This window comes from Zootoca vivipara, chromosome 8 (genome assembly GCF_965207765.1).
Source record: "Zootoca vivipara chromosome 8, rZooViv2.hap1.1, whole genome shotgun sequence".
NCBI lineage: Eukaryota > Metazoa > Chordata > Lepidosauria > Squamata > Lacertidae > Zootoca > Zootoca vivipara.
In genome coordinates, this window is record NC_142591.1 from 76,546,163 (window position 1) to 76,568,996 (window position 22,834).

Here is a 22,834-nt window from a genome sequence, read left to right on the forward strand (position 1 = left end):
TTGATTCATTTTCAGGCCACATTCCCACCACTGCTTACCCTCAAGGCCCTCCTGTCCTGCAGACCCTCCAAGTGTCCCTATTTTCCAGGGACCATCGTGGATTTACAGAAGTTATCCCGGTTTCTGATTTGATCCTGGAATGTCCCGCTTTTCCTTAGGATGTCCCTATTTTCATGGGAGAAATGTCAGAGGGTTATGGAGTTATGGGACCCCTGAGCCAAGGAGATAAGTTAAGTAGGCATCTTTAGAAGGCATCTGAAGGAAGCCCTGAATGGGAAAGTTTTCTTTTTAATGTTTAATGTTTTATTATTATTTTTATAGCCACCCAGAGTGACTGGGGCAACTCAGTCAGATGGGCAGGGTATAAATAATAAAATTATTGTTACTGTTATTGAATAGGATGTCCCTGTTTTCATCAGAGAAATGCCGTAGGGTATTAGTCCTGTCAGAGCAATTAAAGGCACAGAAGTCCTGTCCTCTATTGAGTCTGGCAACCCTATCCACGGACCCGTCTGGAACGGATTAATCCACGTTCCATTACTTTCAATAGGAAAGTTAGCTTCAGGTTAAGTACGCTTCAGGTTAAGTACGGACTTCCAGAACCAATTACACTCATACTTCGGGTTAAGTACGCTTCAGGTTGAGTACTCCGCGGACCCGTCTGGGACGGATTAATCCACTTTCCATTACTTTCAGTGGGAAAGTTCGCTTCAGGTTAAGTACGTTTCAGGTTAAGTACAGGCTTCCGGAACCAATTGAGTACTTAAACTGAGGTACTACAAAAATGTAGGGGGGACATTTCTTTCCTATTAAAAAACAAACCCTGATTTAGAAAGATAACAATGACTGTGGCCCCTGCCTTTTGTTGGCACAGGACTTCAACTGAATTGGTTTTTATGGGCAGCAATCACTTCACTATCAGGGAAACTCAGCATAAAAGGGCTTAAAAACAAACCGTGATCTAGACAACAGAAGTTTCACACTAGTCTTTTTTGTTCTTTTCTGTTCCAATTGGCTAGATCTGCTTTCCTCAAGGTTAACCCTTGCTGTGGGTTCAAGTGTTAAGTCTGATTCTGTCCAGACTGTCTTCCATGGGGTGAAATCATAAAATCCTACCACTGTCGAGTTGGAAGGGAGTCCCGAGAGTCATCTAGCCCAACCCCCTGCAACGCAGGAATCTGAGCATTCAGTCACCCATCCATTCTGAAACCAGACCAGATCCTGCTTAGCTTTGCAAACATGGCAGCTGTTTTAATGCCACACTGCTGGCTACAAACCTCAAGATGAGGAGGAAGTAGGCTAGATTCTCACAGAAACAAGGGAGAAGAGTGCCTGAATGTATTGCCTAGTAGTTCCTTGAGTTCTGCAAATGTTAGAAACCTGCTTTTACTTTTTCAAAACAAAGACCACCCCTCCTCAACATCTCTGCAAAGAGCAAAGACATGCACAGAGATAGTGCAGGGACAGGAAAACATTTTCAGTCTGGGGGGCCACATGTCTGTGGTGGGTGGAGTCAGAGGATAAAGGTAAAGGGTAAAGGACCCCTGGACGGTTAAGTCCAGTCAAAGGCAACTATGGGGTTGCGGTGCTCATCTCGCTTTCAGGCCGAGGGAGCCGGCGTTTGTCCACAGACAGCTTTCTGGGTCATGTGGCCAGCAGGACTAAACCACTTCTGGCACAACGGAACATCTTGACAGAAGCCAGAGCACACAGAAATGCTGTTTACCTTCCCTCCGCAGTGGTACCTATTTATCTACTTGCACTTTGACGTGCTTCCGAACTGCTAGGTTGGCAGGAGCTGGGACAGAGCAACGGGAGCTCACTCCGCCGCGGGGATTCGAACCGGTGACCTTCTGATTGGCAAGCTCAAGAGGCTCAGTGGTTTAGACCACAGTGCCACCCGTGTCCCTTAGAGGATAAAGAAGGTGGAGCAACATATGCAAATAATACCTTTGTACAGTAGATTTGTTTCTACGTATGCAGCCTCACACACACCTCTCTGTCTTCCATCCAAGCAAGCAGGAGGCATGATCAGAGTGACCAGGGGGAGATATTTAGGGTGTGAAACAGCATTAGTGAGAAAGATAAGAGGATCTTGCACTAGGGAAATATAAGAGGATCTGGAGGACTTGCATTAGGCTCCTGGGCCTGATGTCCATTCTTCCCCCTGGAGACAGTTGCTTTCCAGGTTCAATCACCAGAAAATCAAGACAGGCCCAGGGAATAAACTAGGAAAGCTTGGAGCCAAGTGGCCAAACCAAATGCAGCAGCCTGCTCTTGCACCCTTCGAGACAGCATGCTGGGTCATCAGGCTTGCATCCGTCTGTCTCGGGAGAGGATGGAGGAGTGAGCCTTTGGGGGTAAAGTCAAGCCAATGTGGGAGAGGCGTGTTTTGTTGCAGCTGGGGCAGATGAAGGCGTCCGGTTGTGCTGCTGCAGATGCGCCATGCTGCTGCTTCTCTATGTGCTTGTCCCAGCGGTCATTCCTCCTCTGCTCACTGCTGTGGACACACAACCTGGCTGACTGTGGTTTGTCTGCAGGGGGTTCCCACACAGCAGGGCTGATGTTGCCAGCCTTCACATCATGTTTGCAGACATCTTTGTAGCACAGAGTAGATTTGCCAACAGGTGCGCTGCCTGAAGCCAGCTCCCTGCAAGCACATCCTTGGGCATGCTCCGATATAACATATGCAAGTCTGGTTTTGTCTGCCTGGGAACTCCACAAATGCCCCTGGAAGGTACATGATGGAAGAAAAGTGGGCAAGCATTTACCCTATCAGAGATGCACTTCGCTCTTCTGTGCCCACCTGCCTTTAATTCCCTCCCCCTCCCATTACTGCTACTGGGCGAGCTTTTTGACACCACGGAAGTAAACATACCTTGGTCTGATAACGCCTGCACGTCTAGGAAGCACCTCCCTGGAAAGTTAGCAGCAAAGGTTGCCAACTGACCGAAATGATATTACTGTATTTATTTAATTTGTTTAGCACCCTTCACCTGAAAATCACAGGGCATTTCACAGCATTGAAAAAGACCAAAATGCATTCCATTCTTCTTCTGCATTCAAGAATCTGATATATCAGCAGGTTGCAGCCGTTCTGCCAGGCTGTGACGCTGAGCTGAAAGCAAAGCATAGGCCAAGCTGCTGTGTGTGTGTGTGTGTGTGTGTGTGTGTGTGTGTGTGTGTGTTGAAAGGCACAGGAGGAGCAAGGGTTAGGAGCAGTACCTACACAGAAAAATAATTAAAGGGAAAAAACCTGGATGTACATTTCCAAACTATAAGATAAAAAAACAAATAAAATAAAACCTACATACAGCAACAGTGTTTTGTGTTGTGTAGGCTCCTATGATGTAAGTAATGGGCCTCCCCCCGCCTGCTAGCCTGCTCCCTAAAATATCACTGGTTTGCTCATTTCTATATATAGGGTGCCTACATTCTGCATGGACTGGTTGCAGGGCAACATGGGCAAATGGCTTTAGATACTTTTTAGGTCCATCCACATATTACCATATATCATATAATATTCAACAGAAAAAACAGCAATTTGTTGTTGACAAAGGACAGCTGGACATATAAACGAACGGCCCCATTACTTTCAATAGCTTGTTTAGTCGTTTCCGACTCTTCGTGACCCCATGGACCAGAGCACACCAGGCACTCCTGTCTTGCACTGCCTCCCGCAGTTTGGTCAAACTCATGTTGGTAGCTTCGAGATCACTGTCCAACCATCTCATCCTCTGTCGTCCCCTTCTCCTAGTGCCCTCAATCTTTCCCAACATCAGGGTCTTTTCCATGGAGTCTTCTCTTCTCATGAGGTGACCAAAGTCTTGGAGCCTCAGCTTCAGGATCTGTCCTTCCAGTGAGCACTCAGGGCTGATTTCCTTCAGAATGGATAGGTTTGATCTTCTTGCAGTCCATGGGACTCTCAAGAGTCTCCTCCAGCACCATAATTCAAAAGCATCAATTCTTCAGCGATCAGCCTTCTTTATGGTCCAGCTCTCACTTCCATACATCACTACTGGGAAAACCATAGCTTTAACTATACGGACCTTTGTAGGCAAGGTGATGTCTCTGCTTTTTAAGATGCTGCCTAAGTTTGTCATTGCTTTTCTCCCAAGAAGCAGGCGTCTTTTAATTTCGTGACTGCTGTCACCATCTGCAGTGATCAAGGAGCCCAAGAAAGTAAAATCTCTCACTGCCTCCATTTCTTCCCCTTCTATTTGCCAGGAGGTGATGGGACCAGTGGCCATGATCTTGGGTTTTTTGATGTTGAGCTCAGTAGCTTAGGGCCTCATCAAACCTAAATCGGGCCCTGGTTAGGTAACGGAAAAGAAGTCAGCCAGTCAACAAATAAATAAATAAAAGTAAGCAACTGCAGACCTTTGCGCGCGTGCTCGTCTCTCTCCCCCCTCCATTTCCATTACGCAACGCATATAGGCGAATGCAAAGCTCTGCTAGCGCTAAAAGCAACCCAAGATCTAGCAAAGCGTCTGCCGAAGCGCAGCAGCAGCAGCAGCGGCACCACCACCAGCAGCAGAGCAGCCAACGGGGCTGGATCAGCTGCTGGGGGCCGTGACGTCACAGGTCCTCCTGCCAGCACAACGTTCCATTGAGAGCGCGTGCTCCGTCGAGCACATGGGCAACAAGCCGCCGAGCTCGGAGCGGCAGCGGCGGCCTGCGCTGCTCTCCCCCCCCCCCAACTCGGCTCTTGATTTTGCATTTTATATGTGCATCGGATTTATATTATATTTTTTTATTTTATTTTTGAACCACACACATGCACATCTAAGGAAAGGGGCATCATCCGCGGCCGGAAACGGCCAGCAACTTTGCAAAACGTTTCGGGATTTGTTGTTGGGGGAAAGGAGACTTGCGTGGCCTGCGGGGAAAAGATGCGTGGTAAGTCAAGCTGCGGTGGGGGAGGGGAGGGTGCTGAAGATGCATGCGGGGGGTGGGTGGGTGGGAGAAAGAGAGAGTGAAAGGCTCCCCTCCCCCGTGTTCTTTCCTTGTCATTTAATGGGGCTTCCTTGCTATCTAAACAAACCCGAGCGGGGCGAGAAGTTTGCAGGTGGCCGCGTCTGGGAATCGCACCGCGTGCTTTTTTTGTGCGTGCAAGAAGGGAGGGGGGAGAGGGCTTCTTCAGTGCTATATTTATATCTCTCTCCCCTCTCTCTCGTATTTGCCCCCCCTCCCAACCGCCCCCTTCTCTTCAAAGCTCTTTAGCTGTATGTATGTGTATGTATGTATGTATGTGTTTTAAATGGCACGTTTAGAAGAAAGGGGCAGGGATGCAGAGAGAGAGAGACCCGCAGCCACGATGGCTGGAAGCGCGCAAAGAAAAGAGCCGTGCTGGCGAAATAAATAAATAAACCGGGGACCCTCGAGGAGGGATGGGGAAATGGCACGTCTTGCTTTCTTTGCCCATCCCCCCTCCATTTCCTCCCCCCCCCCATATAGATCTCCGGCGCCTGGCCTTGTGCACTTTATTCCTATTCTCCCCCTTATGCGCTAGCGAGATGCCCAGAAAACTCGTTTTTTTTGTTTTGTTCTGTTTTTCTTTTGGAATCGGGCAACTTTATCGTGCGCTTGGATGATGGCCTCCTCTATATCCCGTCTCTTTCTCCCTCTGTCTGTAGCCCACACCCTTCACCGCAGGGGAAACTCGGGAGGGTTTTTGCTTCCAGCAGGATCGGGGCCGTCATCTTTTTTCGATGTGCACGCACGCACGTACGTCCATAGGGACAAACGCTTCTTCTGCCTTGGTCCAAAGTACAGTTTCGGATGCAATCTTGGAGATGTTTCTAGGGCTTCGATGGTGCAGCCACGTTTCCCTCCTCTTCTCTCTCCCCCTCCCCACCTTGAATCGAGAACCCCCCCCAAAAAAATAGAACCCCAAAGACACAATACTAGGATTTTCTCATTCTGACATAGGCCTTAAAGTCATCTCTAGCTCACCCCCCTCCTCGTCCAATGAACTGCATCTTTACTGCAAGGACATTTGCGTATTCATTCATTATTATTTAATCAAAATATCTGCAAACCCCCTTCGTCTGTACACTTTCCAGGAAGAGTCTTACTGTATATAAATATATATTAAAAATTACACATGACCATACCAAATAATGCAGCAGCTATATCAGGCAGACTTCAAGAGACCATAAATAACCATTTTTTAAATGACCAGAAATCGCTCGAGAATAAAGCAAACACTTTATTTATTTATTTTTGTTTTCTTTAGGCTGCAATCCTATGCCTGATTTCCTCTGACCAAACTCCATTGAACGCTATGGTCTGGATCCAGGCTAAGTTTGCTACACATCAGGTCCCGTTGAAAGCAATCCAATAAATTAGTCGCGGCTAACTCCATTCCTGTTAAAATCAATGACTTCTGGGTTCAATCTGGTTAGACAGACATTGGTAGGCATGTATAAGATTGAACCCTGGGGAGTCTTCCATCCTTAAAAACCAGAAGTAAAAATAAAAATAAAAATAAATAAGGAAAACCTTGCCCATGCAAATAATAGGTCACATTTTCAATTTTTATTTTGACATTTCTGTGTTGTATTATTTTTTAACCAAACATTAAAAGACAAAAGCATAGTTGAAGTTCAAACTCAAAACGGCATTGGAGGGAAACCCTTGATAATAAGGTAGGAAAAGGATTGATATTGAAAATGACTTCAATTGACAAGTTTGAACATGTTTATGCTTAGCCACAGATTTAGTCATTCAGCAACTCCTGTGACAGAAGCATTTCCTTTTTTGGGGGGGTATGTAACCATTTTATGGCTGTCATCCTGTATGCACTTATTTTTAAGCACTAATTTTATTTACTGCAAATATTACTTTACTTGGGAGTAAGCCCCCTTTGAAGTTAGGGAATTCAGCGCTGTAAAAATTTGCGTCTTTTACGTGAAATCTCTGCTTTAATCTTTTAACCGCAACAGGCGTGAATTGGAAGGAAGCAGCAAATCTTTTTGCATAAAAATATACATTAAATCGGTCATGCACGTGTATATTATATATATATATATATATATATATATATATATATATGTGGTTGCATTCTGCAGAGAGCTCGTAAAAGTGTAGGATCTGCCTTTTTTAAAGTTTGCCATATTTCCGTAGAAGTTGTCTCTATATTTGGAGGGGAGGATTTCAAAGTAGTTCTAGTGCTCTGTGACGCTTTGAGGAGTGGGGGGGCAATCTTTTAAAATAAGCCCATTTTGAATTCCTACATCTCTCTGAAATCGGATGTCAAAGTCTTGTGGTTTTGTTAATTATGTTCTCTGATTGTCAGAATACAAAATGGAAGATTTGCCCCCTCCTCCTCCTCACACCAAACTGTGCTCTGTGACCAAAATGGCAACAGACGTCCTGAGTATTTCCCTCCGGTCTCATGCAAAGCTTTCTTTTCCGATTTGTTTTCCTTCTTGCTCTCATCTTCTCTTGTGTACGGTAGCAGTGGCATGTTCCCACCTTTCCCCCCTGAAAGTCCAGGATGCTTGTACACATGTATTTTGCAGCCTTGTAAGGTCGAATCGTGATTTGCATCCCATGGAGCTTCATAATTTAGCAGGGATTTGAATCTTGGTCTTTCTCATGTTCAGTTTCCACCAGTAAAACCTAGGTCTTGAGTGTGTGTGGACCTGAGTGCCGGGCTGTGCCACTAGCTGTCATTTAACCCTATTGAAGTGGCTGTCTCTCATGCAAAAAAACCCTTACCTCGTTTGTGTCAAAAACGCTTTTTCTGGCCTGATATAAATTGAGTGCGTAAACAAGGCCAGCTTAATCAAGCGTCTCCTTCCTTGCCCATTCTGACTGGCAATTTTAATTTCCAAATTGTGTTGGTTTCTCTTCCTGGTTGTGATACGGAACTGTGATTTGATGTCCTCCTGCAAAGGTGCGTCTCAGTGAATCAAAATGCCAAATTCATGTTTGTTTCCTCGTCTTCAGCCCGTTCTTCCCCTTAATTTCCTTCTGCTGTAAGGATTTTGCAGGGTTGTGATGCAAATGTATCTTTTAGCAGCCCCTCCTGCCCTGTCCATTCTCTTACCTGGCAGCTCCAGGCCTGGCTATGCAATGTTGACCATCCTGGGGAATAGAGCACAGTCTAAAGGTGGTTGCAAATTGCATCCTCTGGTTTCCTAGCAACCATAAGATGCCTGTTCTGTGAATCCTGCAGGATGGCTTGGAGCAAAAGCAGACCAGGCCGTCCGGCTTATTTTAGGGATGGAGAGTTCAATAAGGGGGGGCAGGAATATTTGGGCAATTGCTGAGGCCCACACCTCTGCAAGGGAGCCCACTGCCACACTCATCCTGGTCCTTCTTCTTGGTGTTGTTTCCCATGGAGGCTGCTGCGCCCCCCCCCACCTGCCTTGCATCTCCCTCTGGGCATTTTTTGCTGTTAATTATTACATTTATATTCCATCTTTTCTCCCAAGGAGGCCTGCTTCTCAGCCTCTCCATTTTCTCCTCACAACAACCCCGTGAGGCAGGCTAAGAGACAGTGAGTGGCTCCAGTGAGCATTTTGACTGAGTGAGGATTTGAACCCCGGTGTCTCGAGTCGCAGGAACTAGACTGGCACCTTTAACCACTACACCTCACTGCCAGTTTGAGCACAAGGGGAGAAGGCAAGCAAGTGGACATCAGGGCTTTGGAGAGATGGAAGAGGGGCCTTTGCTTGCACCCCTCTTCCCTTCCCCCCCAAAAAAACCCCCCATGCAGACCACACCTAGATTCAGCATTGAATCTAGGGTCATAGTGAGAACTAGTTTGGGCTGTGTACTGAGGCCAGCCAGGATTTGGTGATCTCTGCTGATTAATGGATTGCATTTTTATTTTTATTTTGCTTCATTTCTTAATATTGTATGTAGTGAGTTTTGGTTAAAAACTCCACCAGAGCAGTTTGCAGGGCAAATACGAACAGCCCCTCCTTTTTTTTCCTTACAAGGAAAATGTAAGACAGCCAGCTTCTTTTTTAAAAGAAAGGATAGATGAAAGGAAATAATATAATTCAGTGTTGAAAGGCTAACAGAAAAAACAAGGCAGTTTTCACTCTCCAGAAGTGGTTCACTTCCTAGCTGGGAGAATTCCAGAGTCCAGGTGCCATCACTGAGAAGGCCCTGTCTCTGACTACATAACGGTCAAATGTTGATGACACTCGGTAGATTTATCAGCCTTCCGGAGAAGTCGCAGCAATGAAATGAAATAAAAGCAATGACCCACTTTGACCCAGTTTAAACTCCATCCCTGCTCTTCCTGTGTGAGTAGTTATTTACAAACCTAGTACCATTTACAGGTGGTTTGCTATGTAGTCATAGACAAATTGAAACTGTATAAGTAAAAATCACAACATGAAAGATACATTAAATTCGGTTGTAATACATAAACGATACAAAATTACCAGGGGCATCTGAAATAAGGTGTACAACATGAAACCTTAAAATGTGGCTGTGAAGAGTGAGTTGAAAAACATAAATGACATAAACAGATTAAAATTGTGATGTATGAGAACGGCAGCCAGACAGGATAAGTTTAACTTGGGGATATTTCCTTGTGTAGTTTTGCAGCCAGAAAGAGAAATCTAGCCACAGCCTCTGTTAATAATTTGTTTGGATTAGGCAAAAGGTAGACTTTGCAAACCTAGCAGAACAATACAGTAGAACCATAGAATTGTAGAGTTGGAAGGGGACCCAAGGGTCATCTAGTCCAACCCCCGGCAATGTAGGAATCCTGCCCACACTCATCTCTGGGTGGGCTCAAACCACCAACTTTATATAAAGGGCCAGAGTCGCTGCATTAAAAATGGTTGCATCTATCCTTCAGCCCAGATCCAAACTGTTCGCTTTCTGAAGCCATTCTGTTGAGTTTTTCCAAATGCTTGTTATGCCTATGGTGGCGATCCTATGGCAAGATGGCCATCTGTCATGGATGCTTTAGCTTAGATAAGTCGGTCTACAGAACCACATATTTTAATATTTCATTTAAATAATAATTAAAACATAATTTAATAAAAGAATTTATATAGTTACATACAGCCTGTCACGTTGTGAGTGTTGTTTAGCTGAGATGGCTGCATTGCAGGGGGTTGGGCTGGATGACCCTTGGGTCCCTTCTAGCTCTATGATTCTATGAATGCATGCACGGCAAGTGGGATTCTGCCCACGCTCTCCATGCATTGGGGTTGCAGGCGTGAGAATGGGGCTTTAGATGTGTCAGACCTGGCATGTCCAAAGTCCGTTTCGGGGGCCTAATCCGGCGCACTGGTCGATTCAATCCAGTCCCCATGGCAGTATATATATCCTGGGCGAAAATCCTAAAAAAAAGCTCAGCGACTTCAACAACCCTGGGGTTAAATGCTAAAAAAAAAGCTCAACATCTTTTGGGTAAACTTCAACGCTAAAAAAGAAATCAACAACTTTGGTCAGCCTTCATGCATGTTCACTTCATCAGATTTGGCCCTCTTTGAAAAAAGTAGCTTGGGAGAGGTGTTAAAGCTGCAACGATTAGCCCGCCTTGTTATTTTTCCTTTTGCCAGGGGGTATGATGTAATCATGTTACATTTATAGAGATGAAATGTTGCCTTTTGCAGTTTGCTATTGTGTTGTTGTGGTTTTAGGATGTTATGCTGAAGTCACTCTGGCACTGTTTTGATTTTGAAATGCGTCCAGTGTTAGAAACTCAGGCAAATAAACAAATCGCCAAATGGCACCACAACAGAATGTCTAGGCGTCATCCCCCCCCCCCGAGATTTATTATTGTTATTATTTTTTCCATATCACTTCTGTACCGCTTTATACTTTAAAGAAAACATCTCAATGCCGTTTAGAACACGCTAAAAAAATCAAATCAAACAATCCCGAATAAAGCAAATTCAAACTTTCAGGAAAATATTTCAGCTCCTTCTCTAAGTGGAATTTTGCTTTTCCCCCATATTTGTTCAGTTACTTGATTTATAGAGCTGCCCCATAGCAGAAGTACTCAAAGAAGCGAGGGTGGTGTAGGGCATGGGTAGGCAAACTAAGGCCCGGGGGCCAGATCTGGCCCAATCGCCTTCTAAATCCGGCCCGCGGATGGTCCGGGAATCAGCATGTTTTTACATGAGTAGAATGTGCCCTTTTATTTAAAATGCATCTCTGGGTTATTTGTGGGACATAGGAATTTGTTCATTTCACACACACCCCCCATAAAAAACATAGGTCGCCCCCCCAACGTCTGAGGGATAGTGGACCGGCCCCCTGCTGGAAAAGTTTGCTGACTCCTGGTGTAGGGGTTAGAGCAGGCATCCCCAAACTTCGGCCCTCCAGATGTTTTGGACTACAATTCCCATCTTCCCTGACCACTGGTCCTGTTAGCTAGGGATCATGGGAGTTGGAGGGCCGCAGTTTGGGGATGCCTGGCTTAGAGTGTCGGACTAGGACCTGTGAGATCAGGGTTCAAATCCCCATTCAGTCCTGAAGCTCAGTGGGTGACTTTGGAGTCAATCACAAGTTTCTTAACCTACCTCACAGGGTCGTTGTGGGGATTAACTGAGGAGAGGGGTGAACCATGTACAGTACTCCTTGCAGGAAAAGGTGGATATGAATGCAGTAAATAGGCCCATCTGTTTACCTGCTTAAGAAAGCTGGAGGGGCCAGGCAGATGGAGATGTCAGTCGCCAACCTGGCATTCCAGAGATCTCCATGTGGTTGCAGTTGGACTTGCGTCAGTCACAAAATGCGCCTGGGGAATTTCTAACACTGGTCTTCTTTGTAAATGTGCCCACAGGTTGGCAGGCCAGCTCTCCTCTCTTTTGCCTCGCCCACTTGTCCTGCTGCGTCGCTCTGTTCCATGCTGTGCTTTATTTACAGCGGCAACACAGGGCTGGCTTGTGGAAGAGCCATCAGTTTCAGATCCAGAATAGTGGCTTGTCGAAATGCATCCACAGAAGACTCACAAACGCCCAGCTGTTTGATGGAACGGACCACAAGGGTAGATGGTTGGATATTAAAGGGATTTATTTTATTTTTTATTTTATTTCCCCCCCCCCATTTTTCTGTGCAGAATTCCCTCCTTCTTCTCCCCGCCAGGGCAGCGTGAGGAAGGTGAATGAGGACGCAGAGGACGGCAGCCAAGGCTGTGCTGGCCCATTCCCCTGATGGAAAGAAGCATGTGAAGCTCTGACTTGTGTTGAAATCTGGCTTGGCAAGGAGAGGGGAGATGTTTGTGTAACATGCTGCTGAGGAGTCATAGCAGGACCTCAGTCTCGGAGCCTCCCTCACCTTTGCTTAGAGCTGTGTCTCTTTTAAACACAACTCTCTCTCAATCTCTCTCTACTGGAAGATTAAATAAGGACCCAGCCCCCAAGAAATCTGCCACGGTGATTGCAGACCTGTTCTTTTTATTATTAGAAACTGAGGGAAACAATTAACAAGATGCCTCTTGCTTAGCGTTGGAAACTCAGATATACAGTCGTACCTTGGAAGTAGAACAGAATCCATTCCCATAGCTGCCAAGTCTCCCGTATTCCTCGGGAAACCCCCGTTTTCCCAGATGTTCCCAGCTGAAAAAACTGATTTTTTTGTCCCCCCCCCCCCCGGTTTATTCTGGCGCGGCAACCATTATGGAACTGGGCGGAGCATGCTCAGAAGTGGCTTTTGATGTTGCTCTGCCCAGTTCCAAAATGGCTGGCTGCAGCGCAACTTCTGGTGCGGCGACCATTTTGGAACTGGGCAGAGCAGCATCAAAAGTCACTTCTGAGCATGCTCCGCCCAGTTCCAAAATGGCAGCGCTACTTCCGGTCTGCTGCTTCCGGTCCAATCCCTTATTTTTCAGGCAGGAACCTGGCAGGTATGTCCATTCTGGAAGTCCGTTCGACTTCTAAAATGTTCAAAAACCAAATTGTGGCTTCTGATTGGCTGTGGGAAGCTCCTGCAGCCAATCAGAAGCTGCAGAAGCCCTGTCGGATGTTCAGGTTCCAAAAGAACGTTCACAAACTGGAACAATCGTTCGGGATCTAAGGTACGACTGTATAAAGCTAGGTGCCCAAATGGCTCCTTAAACCAGGGGGTAACAGTTGCCAAAACAGAATGCCTACTAGTCGCCATTTGGGGGCCCAGGCAGCTCAAAAAGTCTTATTTTTCAAATGATGGGCAAACTGTGATTGATTCTCAGTTAAACATCTGGCTCGTTGAGATGACAACCCTGAGCTAGAGTTAAGAACATTGACAACTGAAAGAAGAAATGTCACTTGATCCAGGAACAGCCCAGTTCATTCTGATTGTGCAGATAAAATTTCCCAGATGGATTTCTATGGGATGTGTTCTTAGTGTGTGAAAACTATCCCATGATTCCCCAGGCATGCGCCTCCAGACGGTGGTGACGTCAGGCACCATCCAACGCCTGGGCATCTTCACTTGGTCGCAAGTGGCTGATAGCCAGGTGCAAAATGCGCTCGACAAATTCTGAACACTTCTCTGAATGGGGCATGGAGAGGGTTGCATAAGTCTGTGCAGAAACTAGCATGCTGTACAGAGGTAAAGAAATCTATTTTCGTTGCTCCACGCGCTTTGCCTCTGGTGTATAATAATAATGATAGTAATAGTAATCATAATAATTTTATTTATATCCCACCCTCCCTGGCCAAAGCAGCTAACATCATACAGGTAAGACAATGCATAAAAACAAGCGATCAATAAATTAAGATATGTCCCATATTAATTCAAACAAATTAAAATTAAACTGGACAAGTAGCAATCTTCAGGTTAAAATTGAAGGCAGTTACCCGCTGTTTCCACTGATATTATAAGCACTTGTGAGCGGGCTAGGAACCTCCTTCGTGCTTGTTCTTATACAAGGAGAATATGAGTCAGACTGAACGCTGACCGAAGAACTGGCAGAACAGCTCCATCTTGCAGGCCCTGCAGAAAGATGTCAAATCCCGCAGGGTCCTAGTCTCTTGTGAGAGAGTGTTCCACCAGGCTGGGGCCATGGCCGAAAAGTCCCTGGCTCTGGTTAAGGCCAGTCTGATCTCTCTGGGGCCCGGAATCTTTAGGATGTTGTTATTTCATAGAATCATAGAGTAGGAAGAGACCACAAGGGCCATCCAGTCCAACCCCCTGCCAAGCAGGAAACACCATCAAAGCATTCCTGACAGATGCCTGTCAAGCCTCTGCTTAAAGACCTCCAAAGAAGGAGACTCCACCACACTCCTTGGTAGCAAATTCCACTGCCGAACAGCTCTTACTGTCAGGAAGTTCTTCCTAATGTTTAGGTGGAATCTTCCTTCTTGTAGTTTGAATCCATTGCTCTGTGTCCGCTTCTCTGGAGCAGCAGAAAACAACCTTTCACCCTCCTCTATATGACATCCTTTTATATATTTATATTTGGCAGACCTAAGGTCCTCCATGGGGCATAGCAGGAGAGGTGGTCCCGTAGGTACGAGGGTCCCAGGCTGTATAGGACTTTAAAGCCGTATCCATGTCTCTTAGGTCCTTGGACAAAGAGAAGCCAGAGATATCCGCCTCCCCTGCCTACCGCCTGCTACTGCTAGCTTAAGAGCAGAGCCAGATCAACATTTCCAATGTTAAAGAAATGAGCACTCGAGCGAAGAGGAGTGCTTTGGGTCTCTAATGAGACCATTCTCTTTTTGGGAGGTGTGAACCTCTTGTTCTTTGCAGAGAGCAAGAGTTGGAAGTACAGCACGAGCCACGAAGGCGATATAGATAATTAGTGTGTTCTTTGTGGTGTGTAATTGTAAGTAATTTTGTAATTAATGTAATTGCAGGCCATAACTTTTTCCCGGGGCTTGAAGAACACTCTGCTTCAGGCCACTGAGGGTGGGGAGGAAAAGGTCGTTGACATGCACCAGAGTTACGCCCCTCAATTCTCTCACTCTGGGCAGGGAGGGATTTCAATCTCTTTACCTCTCAATGCCACGCATATTTGTTTGTTTTCCTGCTTGTTGGTTTCCTTTGTGGTATATTTTTGTCTCGCCTTCCTGTAAAGTGGACCCAAGCTGGTTCAGAATTAAGCTGAAACCTAACAACATTGGAGGGTACTGTGCAAGCGGTGTGAGAGAACAGTAATATGTGGGCTATCTTAAACCTCTGCTGCCTTGAGGGACAACTTTGGGGGAAGAAAAGGCTCAGGAGTAAACCCTACACAAATCCAGAGTGGAGTCCCTAAGACAAATAAAGCAAACAAGATGAATTTTAACAAGGCGAAATGTAAAGTACTACACTTGGGCAAAAAAATGAAAGGCACAAATACAGGATGGGTGACACCTGGCCTGAGAGCAGTACATGTGAAAAGGATCTAGGAGTCTTGGTAGACCACAAACTTGACAGGAGTCAACAGTGTGATGCAGCAGCTAAAAAGCCAATGCAATTCTGGGCTGCATCAATAGGAGTATAGCATCTAGATCAAGGGAAGTAATAGTACCACTGTATTCTGCTCTGGTCAGACCTCACCTGGAGTACTGTGTCCAGTTCTGGGCACCACAGTTCAAGGATACTGACAAGCTGGAACGTGTCCAGAGGAGGGCAACCAAAATGGTCCAAGGCCTGGAAACAATGCCTTATGAGGAACGGCTTAGTGAGCTGGGTACGTTTAGCCTGGGGAAGAGAAGGTTAAGGGGTGATATGATAGCCATGTTCAATTATATAAAAGGATGTCATAGAGGATGAAAGGTTGTTTTCTGCTGCTCCAGAGAAGCGGACGCGGAGCAATGGATTCAAACTATAAGAAAGAAGATTCCACCTAAACATTAGGAAGAACTTCCTGACAGTAAGAGCTGTTCGGCAGTGGAATTTGCTGCCAAGGAGTGTGGTGGAGGCTCCTCCTTTGGAGGTCTTTATGCGGAGGTTTGACAGGCATAAATCAGGAATGCTTTGATGGTGTTTCCTGCTTGGCAGGGGGTTGGACTGGATGGCCCTTGTGGTCTCTTCCAACTTTATGATTCGCTGATTCTATTCTCTGATTCTATGACAGTTGGATGGAGCCTTGTACGCCTCCTTCCTGCAAATCCTGCAGCCGAGCTGGTGCCAAACGGATCGCTCTGCTTTCCTTTGGACCACATCAGTGAGTCTTGTCATCTGGGCAGGCCAGGACCTTCCTATGCATTGCCCAGGCTTGTGCCCCAAGGAGGTCACTTTGGTACTGCTTTGACTTCACCCCCGGAGGCGCACTCCATTGTCTCTCGAGATGGACGGGTGCCAATGGAATTGCTTCAGAAAGGGAGCACTTTGAATTTGGCCCGAAGGGTGGATTCAACTATTTTCAATGCAGCGACCCTGGCTTTTAAATAATCAGTTCCATAGCCCTCCTTGTGAGCCTCACTACCAACCCATCTCAAATTGCTTTGCTGACGTTTCTGGAAGAGCTACCACCTAACAGCTGTGCCTAAATGAGCCCCACATTCTTGCCTGTTGGAGAGACCCCCATGTCTCTTCTGTGTAGACACTGCACTGTGGTTTCTGTGGCTGGCTGGGTGTTGCAGATACCCACCCTCACCTCAGACCTAAGAAAAGTAGCAGGGAGTTTACTCTCCTACGGATGAATAATGGTCCATCCATTCATGATTGCCCGAGACCCTTCTGTAGACCAATTTGAGTTTCATAATGGTATAAAGGCAGGGGTTGAATACAATGAAAGCTGGTGATACTACAGTGACCTTGAGTATCTCCTTGTTGTCATAATGGTGGCCACAGGGATGGGGTTACAGCTGGGAAACAATGCAATATCAGAATCAGACTTGTCGAGTTGGAAGGGACCAAGAGGCCATCTTTCACCCAAAGTGGGGCTCGAACCCATGATACGGAGATCAGGAATATCATTCTCTGCTGCCTGAGCTATCGATGGAGGGGTCCTCATTTGAGGTGCCAGTGAGTTCAAGGAAATTGGGGCAAAGCACCACATTTTCAGCCATGCTGCTGCTGTCAAGGGGCACCTTGCAAGTGTATTTAATAGCGGCCTTGGTGCATCTTTGAAGAAGGTGGAGGATCTTAGTGATGGGACGATGGTCCAAATGCTTTCCTATGTCTTGGCTCCCTGCTTGAAATTTGAGGCGGTTCTCTGAAGTCACCTTGGGTCGGGCCCTTTATATAGACCTCATAGAAGGCCTGCTAGATTCTGCGGATGCAGAGGGGATCTGCAGGCGACGGAGCTTATTCGTTTTGCACAAATGTGGCTGCTTCCTTATGGCACTGAAGGATCGTAGGAGGCATTTTAGGGTGCAAACCTGAAGATGGATTCTCCAACGTTTGTTATGTAGCAGGCACCGGCTTTCTCTGCGAGCTTTGCAGGATGGAGAGAGAGAGAGACAGAGCAAGCTAAACTCTTGGCTCGCTTCAGCCAAACAGCATTTTTCCAGGAAACTGGTGCCCACTGAGGCTATTTCCATGTCGGGAAGGAGTGCTTATTCCAACTTCACGGTGCTGGCAGCTGCGTCCACTGATGTTTGGCGCGAAATGAGCTCTCCTCCTGCCTGCCTGAGACCATGAATCTTCCAGGTCATCTAAGTTGAACACAGAATAAATTGCATACTTCGCGCTTTTTTTTAATTAAAAAAATGGCTTTGGCCCCTCCGAAGGTTTTGCTTCTCCGCTGTTTAAAGGGTGATGGGCGTGAGAAAACAACAACCACTCAGATCTTCTTCCTAAAGAGAAAAGGGAAACTATTCTCTCCCCTGCTTCTGTTAAGTGCAAATAGAACCGTTTCTCTCACAATTGCTCGGAAGCCTCTGTTCTTAAAACGATCGGCTGGGTGTCTTCTCCGCACCTGGCATTTCAGGTGCCAATACCTTTTATTGCCATGTTTAAATGCCAGTAAATGGGATTTCGGAGCCAGTGGTTCCAGGAGAAGGGACACATTGGCATTGCTGATGCCTGTTCCCTTGATTGTTACGGGGCTGGGATGTTCTGAAACGAAAGGTCTGTTCTGTTTTGTGGGGCTGCTGTCGCCCAAGTGAATAATGGAGGTGTCACCTTAAAATTAAGGGTTATCTGGCAACTTTAGGCTGTGCATAAGCCCGTCCTGCATTTGCTTGCCGATTGCTTGAATTGCTTTTTCAATTCCTGCTGCTGCTAGTACTTCTCGGGGGCAGTGTCCAAATGCGTTAGGCTGAATTCTTAGCTCAGGTGCTAAAAGGAAGGGCTGCAGTTCGGGGACGCAGCATTCGGAAGTCACTTTTTATTTATAAGTCCTGTGTGCGTGCCTGGAGGCAGTTGGAGGATGGATGGTGGCTAATGGATCCTGACAAGACAGAAGTACTGTTTTGGGGCGGGCAGGTGTGGAGGACTCCCTGGTCCTGAATGGGGTAACTGTGCCCCTGAAGGACCAGGTGCATAGCCTGGGAGTCATTTTGGACTCACAGCTGTCCATGGAGGCGCAGGTTAATTCTGTATCCAGGGCAGCTGTTTATCAGCTCCATCTGGTACGCAGGCTGAGACCCTACCTGCCCGCGGACTGTCTCGCCAGAGTGGTGCATGCTCTAGTTATCTCTCGCTTGGGCTACTGCAATGCGCTCTACGTGGGGCTACCTTTGAAGGTGACCCGGAAACTGCAATTAATCCAGAATGCGGCAGCTAGACTGGTGACTGGGAGCGGCCGCCGGGACCACATAACGCCGGTCTTGAAAGATCTACATTGGCTCCCAGTACATTTCCGAGCACAATTCAAAGTGTTGGTGCTGACCTTTAAAGCCCTAAACGGTGCTGACCTTTAAAGCGTCTCCACCCTCATCATTCTGCCTGGACTCTGAGGTCCAGTTCTGAGGGCCTTCTGGCGGTTCCCTCACTGCGAGAAGTGAGGTTACAGGGAACCAGACAGAGGGCCTTCTCGGTAGCAGCACCTGCCCTGTGGAACGCCCTTCCATCAGATGTCAAGGAAATAAGCATGGGAAATAAGCAGTTATCCTAATTTTAAAAGACATCTGAATATGTCTTTTAATATTTAATGCTGTATTGTTTTAATATTCAATTGGGAGCCGCCCAGAGTGGCTGGGGAGACTCCGCCAGTTGGGCGGGGTATAAATAATAAATTATTATTATTATTATTATTATTATTATTATTATTAGTGCCTCGCCTTCCTTTCAGGTTTCTAGACCAGGCATAAGCAAACTCGGCCCTCCAGATGTTTTGGGACTACAACTCCCATCATCCCTGTCTGCTGGTCTGTTAGCTAGGGATTATGGGAGTTGTAGTCCCAAAACATCTGGAGGGCCGAGTTTGCCTATGCCTGTTCTGGACAATACGGTTGTGACTCTACGCTTGAGAGCATGGGAGCAATAAATGCTGAAACCTGAAAAGCTAGAGAGTTGGCAAAATATCATCATCGTCATTATCATCATCAGCCAGCTCAGACAACCTTGTGATTGAGAGGCAAAAGAGAAATGTTTGAAATAAACTGAATTGAAATAAAGAAACTCTCTTGGGAAGTGGTGGACTCTCCTCCTTTGGAGGTTTTAAAGCAGAGCTTGGATGGCCATCTGTCATGGATGCTTTTGCTGAGATTCCTGCATTGCAGGGGGTTGGACTAGATGTCCCTCGGGGTACCTTCCGGCTCTAAAATTTGATAATTCCTAGGTTTAACCCCCAGCATCCCAGGTAGGGCTGGGAATGTCCCCTGCTTGAAAAGCTGGCCAGCTGTTGCTGGTCGGTGTCAACATTATCCTGCTAGATGGACCAGTGGTCTGACTGGGCATAAAGCAACTTCTTATGTTTTTAAACATGCTTGGAATCATAGAGTTGGATGGGACCCCAGGGGTCATCTAGTCCAACCCCCTTGCAATGCAGGAATATTTTGCCCAGGGTAGGACTCGAACCCATGATCCTGGTATTTTATTATTCTCATGCTCTACCAGTTGGAAGAGTTTGCCATAACAGATCTGGCATGGCTTAATGCTCCTCCCAGTAGTGCTGTAAAGTAAGTCAGTAGCCTTTCAACTGTTTGTTGCGGATGTGGACAGAGTCTGTTTTTTACGCAGCAGGAATCCAAGAGAGCTTTCTGGGTCTGTCTTCCAGGAATCCAGGGGTTGCGCTTCGTCCTTGAGCGTTTGAGGAAGACACTGAGGTCCAGCTCCTAGGGCCTTCTGGGGGTTCCCTTGCCGCGAGAAGCCAAGTTACAGGGAACCAGGCAGAGGGCCTTCTCGGTGGTGGCACCTGCCCTGTGGAACGCCCTCCCACTAGATGTCAAGGAGAAAACCAACCACCAGACTCTTAGAAGACATCTGAAGGCAGCCCTGTTTAGGGAAGCTTTTAATGTTTAATAGATTATTGTATTTTAATATTCCGTTGGATGCCGCCCAGAGTGGCTGGGCAAACCCAGCCAGATGGGCAGGGTATAAATAATAAATTACTATTACTATTATTATTATTATTATTATTATTATTACTATTACTATTATTATTATGTCTTGTTTTGAATGCAGAAACCCCTGGGCTCAATCCTCCGTCATGCCTAGGTTGCAGGGGGAGAGACCTCTGCTTGGAGCTCTGCTGCCAATCAGTACTAAGCTAGATGGATCAATAATTCAAACAGGTAACTTGCAGCTCCCTGGGCTTGTATTGTGACAGGGGCTGAGGGCTGCTATTTTCTGCAAAAAACGTCAGGACAAAACGAACGCTGTTAGCAGTGTTCATTTGATTTTTTTCAAAGCCCTCTGCTACTTTTAAACATAAGACTACCGAAGTAAAAAGAGGACCCAGGGAATTTTGTGGTTCCTTCCCATCTCTCCGCCCTCCCCCCCCCCTTTCGTGGTGATTTTGTTCTTGAACTGGAAAGCCTACTGAGAGGAGGTTATTTTTCCTGTTCAAAGTAATTACATGCTAGGCTGCCATTCTCTGGCTTCTGCTGCAGCTCCCCCCCACCCCCTTGCTGGGCTGGCAGAGGGGGGTGGGGGGCCTTGTCTTGCATCTCTCTTGCCTGGCAGCCCATGTGTGGAAAGGATGAGGCAGCCAAATGTAGGGTTGCGAAGCACAGAAGAGGGCCTTGTGATTGAGCTAAATAATTATTGCAGAGTGTGCAGCTCCAGCTGCGGTTAGTTTGGGTTGCCGCGCCGTCCCCTTTGGCCTAGCGACAAGAAGCGCTCAATTCCAGGGCCAGAAGTTGGCAGGTTTTATCACGCGCCCCTTTCCGCTGCCCGCCTCCCTCCCGGGGGGGGGGGGAGGAAAAACACGAATATCTATATTTGGCTCTGGTTTTGGAAGAGCGGCTCTGGTTTTGGAAGAGCGGCTCCAAGGTTTCTCTTGAGTTTTGCAGTAGTCTCTGCACGGCAGCCAATGAGATGCTAAGCAGCGACTCAAAGCACCAACCAGTACAGTGGGACCTCGGGTTAAGAACTTAATTCGTTCCGGAGGTCCGTTCTTAACCTGAAACTGTTCTTAACCTGAAGCACCCCTTTAGCTAATGAGGCCTCCTGCCGCCGCCGCGCCGCTGGAGCACGATTTCTGTTCTCATCCTGAATATAATAATAGTAATAATAATAATAATAATAATAATAATAATAATAATAATAATAATAATTTATTACTTATACGCCGCCCATCTGGCCAGGTTCCCCCAGCTATGCGTAGAAGCAACTTCCGGTGCTGGTGCTGCCTGATTTCCGGTGCCCAGACATGGGCAGAGCGGCACCAGAAGAAATCAGGGGGAAATACGGGATATTTCGCCATTCGGGATGACAGTGGGAAACGGCTTTAAAAACGGGGGTTTCCCAGGGGAAATGGGAGACTTGGCAGCTATGCCCAATTCCCTTTGCAGATATACAATTCCTAGAGTTCCCCGGGAAGAGGGATTGATCGTTAAACCACTCTGGGAATTACAGTGGGGGAAGGCGTGTCCGTTTAAAGTGCTTTTAAATGGGTGGTTTGCAGATGTGCCCACAGTAGCTATTTTGTTCTTCCTTTACGCGAATCTCTGGAGCCTCTGACAATGTCTTTAAGATTAGGCTGTGAAGCTTCTGCTCCCCCCCCCCCCCGTACAGGCCTCAGATCCTAGAATCACAAAATTGTGTAGTTGGGAAGGGTTCCTAAGGGGTCATCTAGGCCAACCCCCTGAAATGCAGGAATCTCAACTTTTTCTTTTCTTTTCTTGGCAGTTAGGCTCTTGGTGATTTGCCTAGAATTTGGCTCCTGCTGCCTTGGTCCAGCTTCGCTGATTTATTTTATTTTTATTTTTTGCTATTCTGTAGTTCTGATCATAGCCGAATTCTTATATTGCATGTTCCTTGGAGCTGCGGGAAAACTGTGTGAATGCATTTCCAAATGCACCAACCCCCAATTACTATCAGCAGGCGGATTGCCTTGGCTGCCAGTTCATTATTTTTACAGTAAACAGCCGCCTTGCCGGACCTGGGAGGCTAAGCCTGCTCTCATGCAGCTTATTGAACTGGAAATCTTGTGCTGTCTTTCCTATAGAGCCGGAAAACAAAGCACAACCGTGTCCCTTTGGGGAGGATGTTTCTGGTCCTCCTGATAATGAACCCTCCTCCCCTTGTAAAAGCAGTTTTGTGTGCTTTGTTTTTAATCTTTGCTCACATAGAGAAGTCTTCCATGGCAGGGGAGTTTCCAGTAAACCGGCGTGCATTCCTGCCTTGTCTCTTAAGAAATAAATGAATTAGGCGGCGCAGCTTAAAATAGCACCGTGATGCCGAAGATCTCAGTGGCGCAAAGCTTTTGTCCAGGCCCTCTCCAGATCCTGACAATGCTTTGCCGCATGCTGTGAGTTTGCTATTCTGAGTAATATTGGGAACATAAGAAGTGCTTGCAGGATCAGGCCAGGGCCCCATCTAGGCCAGCGTCCTATTCTCCCATTGGCAGACCAGGTGGGCGTGAGAAACCAGGGAGGAGAAC

General features: G+C 46.7%; 1 long non-coding RNA gene across 1 annotated transcript in view; it reads left to right on the top strand.

Annotated features, from left to right (window-relative positions):
* The first annotated feature begins 4,526 nt into the window (after positions 1-4,526).
* LOC118089976 (uncharacterized) overlaps positions 4,527-22,834 on the top strand; it is a 252,987-nt gene continuing 234,679 nt past the window's right edge. Inside the window, exon 1 of the long non-coding RNA XR_015951693.1 lies at positions 4,527-4,899. This is a non-coding gene — a long non-coding RNA (uncharacterized LOC118089976). The remainder of the gene's footprint in view (positions 4,900-22,834) is intronic.